The 13304-nt window shown below is 40.4% G+C and overlaps 2 pseudogenes; both read left to right on the forward strand.

The window, feature by feature from the left end:
* Nucleotides 1-489: 489 nt before the first annotated feature.
* LOC144251238 (ras-related protein Rab-6A pseudogene) lies at nucleotides 490-1017 on the forward strand (annotated as a pseudogene).
* A 5489-nt stretch (nucleotides 1018-6506) lies between these two features.
* LOC144251237 (cilium assembly protein DZIP1 pseudogene) lies at nucleotides 6507-9106 on the forward strand (annotated as a pseudogene).
* Nucleotides 9107-13304: the final 4198 nt, after the last annotated feature.

Genomic DNA, 13304 nt, shown 5'->3' on the forward strand with positions numbered 1-13304 from the left:
GAGTCCAGGCACTGCATGTGAAAGGTCCCTGATGCGTCTGAGGATCCAGCTCCTCCACCCTCAGCCTTTCCCACCCTAGTCTCCATACCAGGCGCTGAGGGAAGAGAAGGCCCTAGCCTCTGGAGCCCCGCGCACACCCCTGGCTGCCTCCGACACTGCCCTCCTTCCCTTTGCTGTGGCTGACCTGCCTGGGTGCGAGGCTCCTCTGCTGGAAGGCAGCAACAGCTGCGTGCTATGGAGAGTCCTGTTGCCCTCAAGCCTTGATCCTTTGCCTGGCCCTGCAGGGGTCGAGAGAACTCAGCGCCTGCCATTCCGCTCGCCTTCTTCCACAGCCGGTTGGAGCAGCTTTGGTCCTGGAGGTCTCTGGGCTGAGGCTGTGGCAGCTCCTAGGGCTCCATCACTTCCGCGGACGGAGACTTCAGGAATCCTCTGAGGAAATTCAAGCTAGGAAAACAGAGCATTGGAAAAACATCCTTGATCACCAGATTCATGTATGACAGTGTTGACAACACTTATCAGGCAACAATTCGCATTGACTTTTTATCAAAAAACCATGTACTTGGAGGATCGAACAGTATGATTGCAATTATGGGACACAGAGGTCAAGAGCGGTTCAGGAGCTTGATTCCTAGCTACATTCGTGACTTCACTATGGCAGTCATTTTTTTATGATATCACAAATGTTAACTCATTCCAGCAAACTACAAAATGGATTGATGATGTCAGAACAGAAAGTGGAAGTGATGTTATCATCAAGCTAGTAGGAAATAAAACAGATCTTGCTGACAAGAGGCAAGTTTCAATTGAGGAAGGAGAGAGGAAAGCCAAAGAGCTGAATGTTAATTTCATTGAAACCAGAGCAAAAGCAGGATACAATAAAGCAGCTCTTCCGACCTGTAGCAGCAGGCTTTGCCTGGAATGGAAAGCACACAAGACAGAAGCAGAGAAGACATGATTGACATTAAAGTGGAAAAGCCTCAGGAGCAACCAGTCTGTGAAGGAGGCTGTTCCTGCTAATCTCTCATGGCATCTTCAACCCTTCTCCAGAAACTCATTGCTTTGGCTCCGTTACTCTGTACTCTTTCATTGATTGCAGTGTGACTATTGGCTTGAACAATTTCCCTTTAGTAATAACGTATTGCAATTCATCATTGCTGCCTGTTTTGTGGAGATGATCTATTAGCTTCAGGAGCACAAAAATATCAGTGTCTTCATTATTTATATTTTAAAAAAGCCAAAAGATTCCAGCATATTTCCAGTGATAACCTTAAAGATCAGATACATTTTCTTCACATTTTTTCTTTTTTAATGTTATGATAACATACTTTAAAATGATGGAAATCTCAACATTATGAGCATGGCTTGGTTAAGGAGTAGTATGTTCTCAGCAACATTTACCTACCTACTTGATCTTTACCTGCTTTTCTCACCTCTCTCTTATATTCATTCCCTATTCTCACCCTCCCACAAAACAAACAGGAGGTGGCAATGCAGCAAATCCATTGGAATTATCCTTTACAGATAACCACTTGCTCTAGGCCAAGATGTCCAAAATTATTCTTGAGCACTGATATAAATTATGTTTTGACCTTCTTTGAGGTCAAAACATAGCTTTCATGGTGGTCAATGCTTAAATGAGGAAAGGGTTCTGGTGTATCCTCAAAATGAGTCCTAATGAACATACGTGAGTACTTACAAATAGATGAGCATAAAATTTATTTCTGACCAAGACAAATGACCCTTTCACATGTACTTTATTAGACTCTGGGAGAAAAAAAATAACCAAGTGCTTCAGAATAGGTTTTCAATGTTTAATTATTCATCATAAAATCAGTTCCAATTAACTCTTTCTCCCAAGGTTTTTAAAATTGTTGATATAGCTATTGTTTGTTTTAAAACAAAAAATTCCACCACCACCCTTTTAAGTAACAGATTTTGCTTGTATTTTCTGTCTTTTAAAAAATGTTATGCAGGGCTGGGGATGTGGCTCAAGCGGTGGCGCGCTCGCCTGTCATGCATGCGGCCAAGGTTGGATTCTCAGCACCACATACAAACAAAGATGTTGTGTCCGCCGAAAACTAAAATAAATAAATATTTTTAAAAAATTAAAAAATGCTATGCAGGCAAGGCATTGAAAAAATCAATTTCCTTTAAGAAACAGTAGAAGAATTTAAATTTGATGACTTGATCAAAACTATGACAAATAGAAATAATGATATCTAAAGCTTACCCACAATAGAACCCTCACAGAATAGCAAAGACCCTACTCTGAACATTTGAAGTCAAAATTAAAATGGAAATAATTTTTGTAAGCCCCTAGAGGCAGATAAGAACATCGAAAAGGGAAAGGAGAAAATGGAAATAAAAGTCAATATTATGCAGATTTATGCCTTATGTTTTAGCATTCTTTAAAAAATGTTGGGTCTTTCAAGCTGGTTTTGCTTTTTATTAGATCTGTGTAGTTTGGTTAATTAACCAGTGATTTAGTTTTATATTTAAGCTACAATTAATCTTTTTTTCCTTTTGTTATATTTATTTCTTTGCCTTTTTTAACTTTGAATTTTTAGATATTTTGATGAATCATTTTAGAGCTTCATCACCATGGCAATATGTATTTTCCTTAAAACACTGCAAGCAAATATATTAGTAGTGCACCCTTTTAATCTATACTAGTTATTGTGAGATTGCTGTGTAAGTTAATAAACACATATGTAAATACATTGTTTGCAGGGAGAAAATTTCTGAGTTAAAGCTCAGGAAAAGCCTGCTGAATTTATGTTGTAAGCATTACTTAACACAGTATAAAGACGAAAAGACAACAAAAATAACTTCATATTTCCTCATCTTCTCATTGCTAAAAAACACTTAACTCAGAAAACCTTGCTCCCCTCTATTCCTCTTCCTCCTTCACTTCTCACGTATTGTTACCTGGTAATATTCAGAGAGCACTTGGATTACGCATCTGAATAGAGAAATGTTTTCAGGTAAGCATTAGCCCACATACGTATAAATTATACTCAAAGATGAGATGAAGTTGTAAAGTGCTTTTATAATAGAATATTATTGTTAAAACCAAAAAAAAAAAAAAGAAGGAATGAATCCACAACATTCTGAATACACTATATGCCTTGAATTGAATTATGCACTTCAAAACCATAAATTTTTATGTCATGAAAATTTTACCTCAATTAAAAAAATGCAAATATCTATCTATCCTGTAGTGTGGTATGCTTAATAAATAGAATGATGTTAGTTATGTATAAGCATTACTTGTTTTAGGAATTACATATCTATTTCATGGTTTTCTTTTAATGGTAAATTACATTAATTTTCTACTTTTAGGAATATGCATTTTCCTTTTAAGATAAATTTTAAGTTTAAGAGGATTAATATAAAAGAAAGAAATGATAAAGTTGCTACAGATGACAAATGAAGAAAATTAAGAGATGAGTGAAAACAGTAGAAACTTCAAGAAACACTGTATTATATGTTCAAGCCAATTAATTTTTAATGAGAACATATTGGGTACTAGTTATTGTTCATCAAAGTTGAACAAAATTTGTTTCTTGCTATCAGGACTTTCATCTAGTAAGGTGATAAACCACATTCATAGATAAATTTAGGCAGAGGCTAAATGTGCCAAGTGCTCAAACAGACTGAGGTGAAGATCAGGAACCTGTTTGGTTACCAGTACCATTCAAGAAAATGAATGTAGATTATATATATATATGAGAGAGAGAGAGAGAGAGAGAGAGAGAGAGAGAGAGAGAGAGAGAGAGAGAGAGAGAGACAGAGAGAGAGAGAGAAACTAAAACCAAAGATACCAACTTAGTTTAGGCATTGTTGGTTGGTAGAAAGGGTATTGATGGGACACTATTTTAGAGAAAAATTTGCCTTCAAAGTTAGAGATGAGGAGCAGCAGTAAATAATAAATGCACAAGCCATGTATTTAAGTTCTATGCACTGTATTAACTTCTGCCTGTATTTTTTCTCTCTCAGTAACCTGACAGTTATCCGAGTTCCCTGTCCTTGATGATAGTATGCTAAAGCACTTAAGAATGTGGGCTCTGAAGCTCAATTGCCTTGGTTCAAATTTCAGTTCCATTAGTTATATGTCATGTAAAGTTAGTGACATAACTTGATTTTACTATCTTGGTTTTCCAACTTGTGAAATGACAATAGTGTTATTATATACACTGCAAATTTGCAGTAATGATTAAGTCAAATGATTAAGTGGATAAAGCATTTTTTTATTGTGGTGCTGGGAATCAGACCCAAGTGATGTATAATAGGTAAATGCTTCACCACTGAGCTATACCCAGCCTTGACAAAATGTTTTTAACATTGATTTGAACTTAGTAAGTGATGAATAAATGATAGCAATTATCATCATTTTTGGTCTATTAGTCCTGTACAATCTACCTCCTAAAAATATTGTTGAATATCCCCCAATCCCACTGCCTTAGTTTAAGACTTTATGTAGTCAAAGTTGCAATTTTACCCTAACTGGTCTTGCTTCATCTCACCCAAAGTCAGAGGGCTAACAACATCCTGATACTCTCTTGCTTAGTCTCATATAAGTCTCAACTCAGGTGACATCTTTTGAAACTTTCCCCAATCCTCTACCCTAGGCCAGTTACAGTCATCCATTTGCATTTATGTCACCTTGAGAATACCCCAATTATAGCACATCTCATGGTCCTATGACTACTTGATGATCCTTAGGCTATGAATCCTTGAAAGTTGCTGGTACAAAGTAGATACTTATTGAATGCTTAAGTAGATGAATGGATGATTTCTGCCTGTGGACTGCTGGCTCACAGTCTATACTCAGAAAGTTAAGGTAAACACACTGAAGAATAAATAACTATGAAGATTGTGTGGTAAGTGCTGTAAAAGTTCAGGGAAAAAGGGGCATTTGGTGAGTGTTGGAGTAATGTAATTAGGCCTCAAAAAGATAGAGCTTGATTTGGAATTGAAGAAAAAGTAAAACTTGAAAAGAAGGGCAACCACCATCTGTGCAAGGGAGATATTTTATGAGTTCAATGGATGGTGACATAAAAAACGTAACATTTGCAAAACAGAAGACACTGGTCTAACTAGGTTGTTTGGGTGGGAGTTATATGTTGAAAATTACAAGTAGTTATCATAAACAGTGTGTGTTCTAAGGATATGTTTACAAATTATTAGGACTTTAGGGATCATATACATGATAATGAGATTTCTGAGCCACCCCAAGATACTGTAATTAACCTACTTAAGTAGTCCAAGTGGCCTAGGACAGCACTGGTCTGAGCTTTAGGGCCTGTAGAAGCAGAGGGTCAGAAAAGCTGTGGTGGATTTGGGACAAGAAGATAAATTGGTAGAGGAAGTCAAGCTTTGTCTTTAGCCTATGGCTCTCTCTACACCCATTTTTACATGTTGAATTCTTGGTTCTACAGCTCAGTTCCTCTATCATTTCCCAAGATCTCTGTGCTGCTAACTACCTTGAAAAAAGCAGTACAGCTGAGGGTGCTGGGTCTCACCTCCAGCCTGCCCCACTCCCTCAGGGTGACAACTCTTTGATATTTAAAGAGACTTGATTGACATATCATGTTTCATACATTAGATTCAAGTTGGTTATGAACTCCCATTTTTACCCCAAATATAGATTGCAGAATCACATCTGTTACACATCCACATTTTTACATAATGCCCTATTAGTAACTGTTGTATTCTGCTACCTTTCCTATCCTCTACTATCCCCCCTCCCCTCCCCTCCCATCTTCTCTCTCTACCCCATCTACCCATCTACTGTATTTCATTTCTCTCCTTGTTTATTTTCCCGTTCCCCTCACAACCTCTTATGTGTAATGTTTTGAACAACCAATAAAAAAAAATCAAAAAAAAGACAAAAAAAATAAATAAAAAATCAATTAAAAAAAAGAAAAAAAATAGAAAGCATAACACATAGTGGGAGAGGAAGTAGAGATAGGAAGGTATTTTTGACAGGAGGTTAAAGTAATCCTCTTTCAAGAGAGTATACTTAATAGTAACCTATTTTCAGTGATCTGAGGGAAATAAAAGAGAAGTCATGTGAAAATCTGAGGTAAGAATATTCTAGACAGAGGGAATGTCCATACAGTTTCTGAGATGGTATAGTGTTTGGTGTACTGCATGAGCATTAAAAAGGCCATTTGGACTTGAGGGGGCTTGAGTGAAATGGAAGCCTGCCACAAATCAGATGGGCTGGGTACATATTAAGCTATTGAGCAAAGAACCTCCATACTTATTGACATTGACATTTATGGTCTTAATATGATTGTTCTCTGTTATCTGTCCATTAAATATACATGACAAATTGAAAAAAAAAAAGACTTGATTGAACTCATTCAGGACAATGTGTGAATAACTGATAGCTACCTCATTCTGGCAGCTTACTTACTATAATTTTAACAGCCTTCTCCTTAGCTCAAATCAAATGAACTTGTAATTGCTGGAATTTTTGACAGTACTATAGACCAATAATGGGGTGGGATAAGGGTTGAAGAAAGAGAGAGTTCCACTACATAAGATATTTTGATAAGGGAAACCTTGGATAAAAGATTTTCATAGTTCCCTTTCTTCTTCACCTCCCTCCCCAAGTTGTTCTTGTGTATTCTTCTACACAGAGCTGCAAGTTGTATAGTTTTGTTTTCATAGCTTCATGGCAGTTCTTGGTAAGTATTGTTATTCATTTGTGCACGCATCTAGGACAATCTGTAATGGAAAATAGGGTTGATTACAAAGGCAGGGGCCTTTGAAAGTGGAGATGATGAAAGCAATAAAGAAGGAACAATTAATTCTAAATTTTGGATTAGAAATTATGGGGTGTCTACTTGAATCTTGACTTGTAATGGTTAATATAAAATCTTATTGTACCTGCTGTTTTTATTTTACTTTTTTATTAAAACTGTTAATATCTGGTTCCCTAGTCATCTGAATCTTCTCTGTGGCTCCTGAACAGTCTTTCTTTAAGATTAAGGCTCTTTGAGGCTTTTGTGTTCTTGTATTCCCAAGTAGCCCAAAGAATTTATACCCTGTTTCTATATTTTAAAATTCAAACCCAATGTTAGCAAAACGCCAAGACTACTTTATAAGACAATATTTTTCTTCTTAGTAAAAGTATTCAGCCCCTGCAACTGTCCTCCGGAATACAACAGAGATAGCAGTTAATGATCTGCATCCATTAGCCCACACAGCTGCAGGAGATTCTGCCCTCTTCCCCAAGCTATGCATGGTAAACCATATTGCAAATAGACTTTCCCCCTGAGAAACCCTGTTGTTGTTTTCTTCTTTATAATGTTCATTATGTTAATATCTTTGATGTTTCTACCCTCCCAGTCAGAAGAAAGGAGGAGGCAAGGTAGTGGGGAGATAGAGATTTGAGACACTTTCTTAAGCCTAAATTATAATGCTGTAATTGGAACAGGATTCATAGGCTTTAATCAAATGCATATGTTTTTCTACATGTTGAAAGTTAAAGAGAACAGCCAGAGGAGCCGGGCAGCGGAGGAAGAGGCCTGAAGGAGATCGCTGAGGGGTTGGGGGCGGGAGGGGGGTGGGGGATTCTGAGGCGCCAGTGGCCTGGAGTCTGGAAGGCCCTGAACGGCGCCAGGCGACCAGCCTCGCCACAACTTGCCCAGACGAGACACGCTTCATCTTGCACCCTGGAAGAAGGAGTCCGCCCGCCTGCTCCTCGACCTCCACGAGCCCCGCCTGAGCCAGCAGAGCCCCTGGGATCTGTGTCCCCTGAGACTCTCCGTCAGCCTGCAGCGCCCGGTACCCGCCCAGGAGCGCGCAGCTGGGGTGTTGGGGATACATCAGTGAGCAAGAGAGACCACAGCCCTTGTTCCCGCTGATCCTGCAGCCCAGTGGATGGAGCCCTCAGTCCACAGACCTGCCAGGAAAGAAAAAAAATTTCCTGGTGGTTGGTCCAAGCAGGGACTCCCCGGTGGATTGAGGAATGTCTGGCTTTCCCTCAGCATCTTGATCTCTGTGGTAACCACTGGCAGCCCCCAGAAGACCCCCAAAATGAGAGGCCTGAAGTCTTCAAGTTGCTACTAGAAATATTTTGGTCTCTCCAGAAAATAATGCAACCCCCACACAAGTTTATAAGGGTGCTGGGCGCAAGCTGACCGCGCGCTGGCCGGCGCGCCCTTTGCTCTGGGTCCGGCGGGGCGCTGCCATAGCAACGTCCTGGACGCCCAGACCTTGGCCGCCGCCGCCGCCACCACCGCCGCCGCCGACCTGGTCTTCTTTTTTTTTTTTTTTTTAAACTAAATCTTTTTTTTTTTTAAATACCTTTATTCTATTTATTCATTTGTATGTGGTGCTGAGGATTGAACCCAGGGCCTCACATGTGCTAGGTAAGCACTCTACCGCTGAGCTATAGCCCCAGCCCCCGACCTGGTCTTCTCTGGCTTCCCAAGGGTGTGGCGGCGGCGGCCCGGAAGCGGCTTGAGGATGGTAGGCGAAGCCGAATCGCTCCTCTGATTAAAGCCTAGGCAGCGGACTGGCTCGCAAGCATGCCCTTCCAGAAGCACGTCTACTACCCTCTGGCCAGCGGCCTCGAGGGGCCGACGCCTCTGCCTCTGCAGCAGCAGGCGCGGCCTCCATGGCCTGTGTGCCCCCCAGTGCGGCATCAGGCCCCCTGCCCTTCTTCCAGTTCCGGCCGCGACTGGAGAGTGTGGATTGGCGCCGGCTGAGCGCCATCGACGTGGACAAGGTGGCAGGGGCCGTGGACGTGCTAACGCTGCAGGAGAACATCATGAGCATAACCTTCTGCAAACTGGAGGACGAGAAATGCCCACACTGCCAGTCGGGGGTGGACCCGGTGCTGCTGAAGCTCATCCGCCTGGCACAGCTCACCATCGAGTACCTGATGTACTCGCAGGAGTTCCTCACCTCGCAGTTGCACAGCCTGGAGGAAAGGCTGCACCAGAGCCTGGGTGACTGTGAGCACAGCAAGCAGCTGCTCACCAAGCAGGCAGGGGAGATCAGGCTTCTCAAGGAGGAGTGTAAACGCAGGAAGAAGATGATCTCTACTCAGCAGCTGATGATCGAGGCCAAAGCCAGCTATTACCAGGTGGGAAGCTGTACTGTGGTCACAGTCATAACCTTAAACAACCCAGTCCCCATTTAAGAGCTTTTTCCTATGGAATCATTCTTCCTTTTTAAAATTTGTGCCATAACTCAGAAGACAGCACACTTAAGCAAAAAGCTGGCATTTAAACCAATAGAGAACATGGTTCATTACCTTCTGCAGCTGGACAGGGAATTAATAATTAAATAACCAGCATCTGCAGTGCTTTATTGAAGTCGTCTAAATGCTGGTTGTTGAACCTATTTCCTCCTATCATGTCAAGAAAAATCAACCATGTACAAATTGCTGTTGAGGTCAGTCCCCAAATGGTCTGGAATATGGGCCATTTATAAATTTTTTTCTTATTAAAAATTTTTTGAACTATTCTCAAACTGACAGAATAATAGGAAGAACTTTGATATACCCTTCACCCAGAGTCACCAATTATTAACATATGCCACATTTGCTATATTTCCTCCTATCTCCCTCTATATTATTACTTTTGAGCTGTTTTCATGGTGAGTTGTAGACTCCTAAATTTTTGAGAACAAGAAAATTCACTGACATAATTCACAGTATTTAAATAATCAAACATTTACATTCTTTTAGTCTTAATCTCCAACAATTAATGGTTAGATATTGAGCCCAGGATGGTAAATATTGCCATTTTGAGTTACCAGAAATCATTGTACAGGATAAATATCACTTCTCTGAAATGCTTAAAAGACTCTAGTTTTGTTTTGTGCTAGGAGCCACAGCAAAAATATTGATACAGGCACCTTTGGGTTTAGTGACTGCCAGCCAGCAATTCAGATTATGATTATGTTAAGTTACATTCATATGGTAATTGATCTCCTGCTGTTTACCTGGGCCCCTTTCGGGACTCAGGTTACTCATGTCACTCTTATAATGGGAGAGTTCCCATTGGTTGGGAAAGGATGGTAGGAGGGTGTTCCGGGGGAAGTGGAGGCCCCCCCCCTCAGGTAGAACACACGTGGGTGGACCCACTTGTTAGGAGACGCACACGGCCTCTCACATAATAAAACTTTGTTTCAATTTGACTGGCTTGTGTTTTTGTGCTCAACCAGGTTGCAAGAGGTGTGCACTGGAAGCGCTCAGCAGGGGTGTGGCAGGAGCTGAGCTCAGCCAGCCCGCTCGACCCGGGGCTGGGCAGCCTGCAGCAGTTTTGTTTTTTGATTCTAGAGTATTTACATATACATTCTGAGATATCCTGAGAATGGGACTCAAGTCTAAACACAAATTTAATTCTTTCCTAGATACTTTATATGTGTAGTCTGAAAATCATTACAGTATTTTTAGTGTGCCTGCATTTTGATTGCAACCTGTCACATGGAGTCTGGTGTGGAATTTTCTACTTGTAGGGTCACGCCCACATACAAAACTTTCAGATTTGGAGCATTTCAGATTTTTGGATTAGGGATGCTTAATCTGTGTTAATTGGAGGAAGCGTGGTGTTTGATGAACATATCAAAGTAAGCAACACATTGATAAGATTGATTTCATACCTACTGTCTGGTGATTTTGGCTAAATATGTTTTAGAAGTCTTCAGTGGGTTTAGGAACAGTGGAGCTGAAACAGGTGTGAATGTTGGGTGTAGGGCAGAGAACATGGTGTGGTTAGTATTGCCTAGGTATGTATCAAGTCATTTAACTTCTAAACCTCATTCTCCTGATCTGGAAACTGGGGACTTTGAATTGCATGAAATGAAGCATGTAGAGCATGAGGGACATCTGATGTGTGGATGGCACTCTCTTTTTGGCTTCCCCTTACTAAACTGTGTGTGTGGTTTCTTTGAATCCTCAGACCTCTTTTAAGAGCTTAGTGAATAGTGGGAGCAAAGAATGCAGAAGCTACAGAGCAGGTACTACAGGAAATGGTGATGCAGGATGGGGTGTTAGAGGACTCAGAATGATGGTCACATAAGCTGGCTGTGGTCTCCGTGGTATTGTAAGGGTCCGGCGGAGCGTCGGAGCGAGAGACCACACAAGAGACCAGCCTCATGCAATTGCAGGGGGGGAAGTTTTATTGAACCAGCATGCTGGGGCTCAAGGCTCACTCAGGAAGGGAGAGCAGCCCAGAGCCCAGAGCAGAGGTCAAGCAGAGCTTAAGTACACTTTTTGGAGAGGGTGGGGGGCTTTGCATACATCAGAACAAATCATCTTTAGGCGCGGGAAAATTGAACAACAACCCTGAGCCATGATTAGTGCATACATTGGCGGGAACAGATTGGACAGGGGTGATTGGTGCTCCTAAGTGGGGTACACATTCAAACTGATTGGTTTAGGTCCTGCAATGCCTACGTCTGAGCTATTTGGAGCCCTTAGCTAATAAACAACCAGGGAATCAATGGAAATATTTACTGGGCAGTTCAGGTATTGTTCTAACAGCTACAGAGATTACAGGTTCTGGGGGTAGCAGAGGAATTTTAACAATACCTGGCCTATTATTATTATTTTTAGCCCAAGCCTTTCAATTTAGAAACCTTACAATCCCCAGTCTTTTACACTTTAACTCAGACTCTTGCAGCTTAGAATCAGCTTAGAAATTTTACCTTTACAGTATAATCATTTTAACTCCAGGTTCTTAAGGTAGGAATATTTGATTGGTAATAAAATTAGGGAAAGTCACCTATATTGCTTAGTAATTTGACTACTATGCAATTATGAACTTGTATTTATATAGTTTTACTTTAAATTTTGTCGTGCTGAGGATTGAAGCTAGGGTCTCCTGTGAGGTAGGCAAAGCACTCTACCACTGAGCTGTATCCCCATGCATGAATTGTATTTAATAGAGACCTCCCAACAACTGGAGAAGTCAGACAGCCATGTATAAAGGCCAGTGTGTACACTGACTTATCAAGTTAGTTCTTCAGATTTAAAAATGCAAGTATGGTGCTTGCCAGTGGACTGCAACAGAACTAAGATTCAAAGACTTTTTGCTGATTGCTTTCCATGTCACAGCAACAGAAGGAGATTTTGGAGTCTGTCAGTGAGCTTGTGTCCCTGATTCCAATTATACAACCCCATGGAGTTGAGATGAGTGTTGGGGAGTTAAAAAAAAAGCATACAATTTATAATAAAAGGTATGTGAATTAAAATGGAAAAAAAAAGAAAGTTAAAGAGTCTTTTTAACATTATACCCTGGGGCATCTCATTTGCATACTTTACTCTTGACAGCTTGCCATATCATTTGTGATACTGGGTATTGGTGATAGGCAGTGACTTGCTTGGTGGAATTTGCTATTTTGTTTTCTTGTTCCATCTAATGGAGCAGTTATTGTCAAAATTGGATTTTGTGGTTTAGTCTTTAATCATCACTGATTGCAGCCATAATTCAATAAGACCTAATATCCAAGGAGTACACTTTCATCTTTTTCAATTTCCAGTCTGTAGAAATGACTAGTTTTAGAAGATACTATTTTATTGTACATTATTCACTGGTCTAGCTGGTGAAAAACCAATGAAATGCATTTTTTCACTTTCTAGCATTAATAATACTGTTTTTGACTTAGAAAACTAATTACTGGCATTTCCTTTACTTGTCTGAGCTAAGTGTTTCCCTTGCTCAGTTCAGTTCAGCAGTTACTTATTGAACAAGCCCCACAACCCCTACATCCATTGATCATAAAGTTGTTGTATATCTATTATGCTGGGCACCCTGCCAGACACACACAGGCTCTATCATGCAAACATCAAATGGAATTATTTAAGAATACTGTTTGTAATTTTAATATTGATTTATTTCTTATGATTCATATCTTACTTTTGCAAAGTAAGGATTTCTTTTTAAATTTTCATCAGAAAAGTGAGCATAGGCATGGAGGAAGGAAAAAAACCTGTCTCTGCTATCTTGATTTAACCAAAATTACCTCCTATTGGGTTATTATGTGATAGGCACTGAGTTAGGTATCATAAAAACACAAGGAAGACCCAATATTAGCTCTCAGGAGTTTATAGTGTAGGGATGCGTAGAAACAGTTATAATTCAAAGAGAAAGGAGCTATAATATTTATGAGGACACAAAACCAAGCCGTGAGTCTGCTAAGGGATGTGTGGGGAGGTTTCATGGAAGGGGGTATGCTTGAACACATAAGCATGACTAGAAGTTTGCTTGGTTGACAAGGAGAACAGGGAATTCCAAGTTGAAGCCTATGAAAAACCAATGAGGCATGAGAGAGTA

Source organism: Urocitellus parryii, assembly GCF_045843805.1.
Source record: "Urocitellus parryii isolate mUroPar1 chromosome 10 unlocalized genomic scaffold, mUroPar1.hap1 SUPER_10_unloc_2, whole genome shotgun sequence".
NCBI lineage: Eukaryota > Metazoa > Chordata > Mammalia > Rodentia > Sciuridae > Urocitellus > Urocitellus parryii.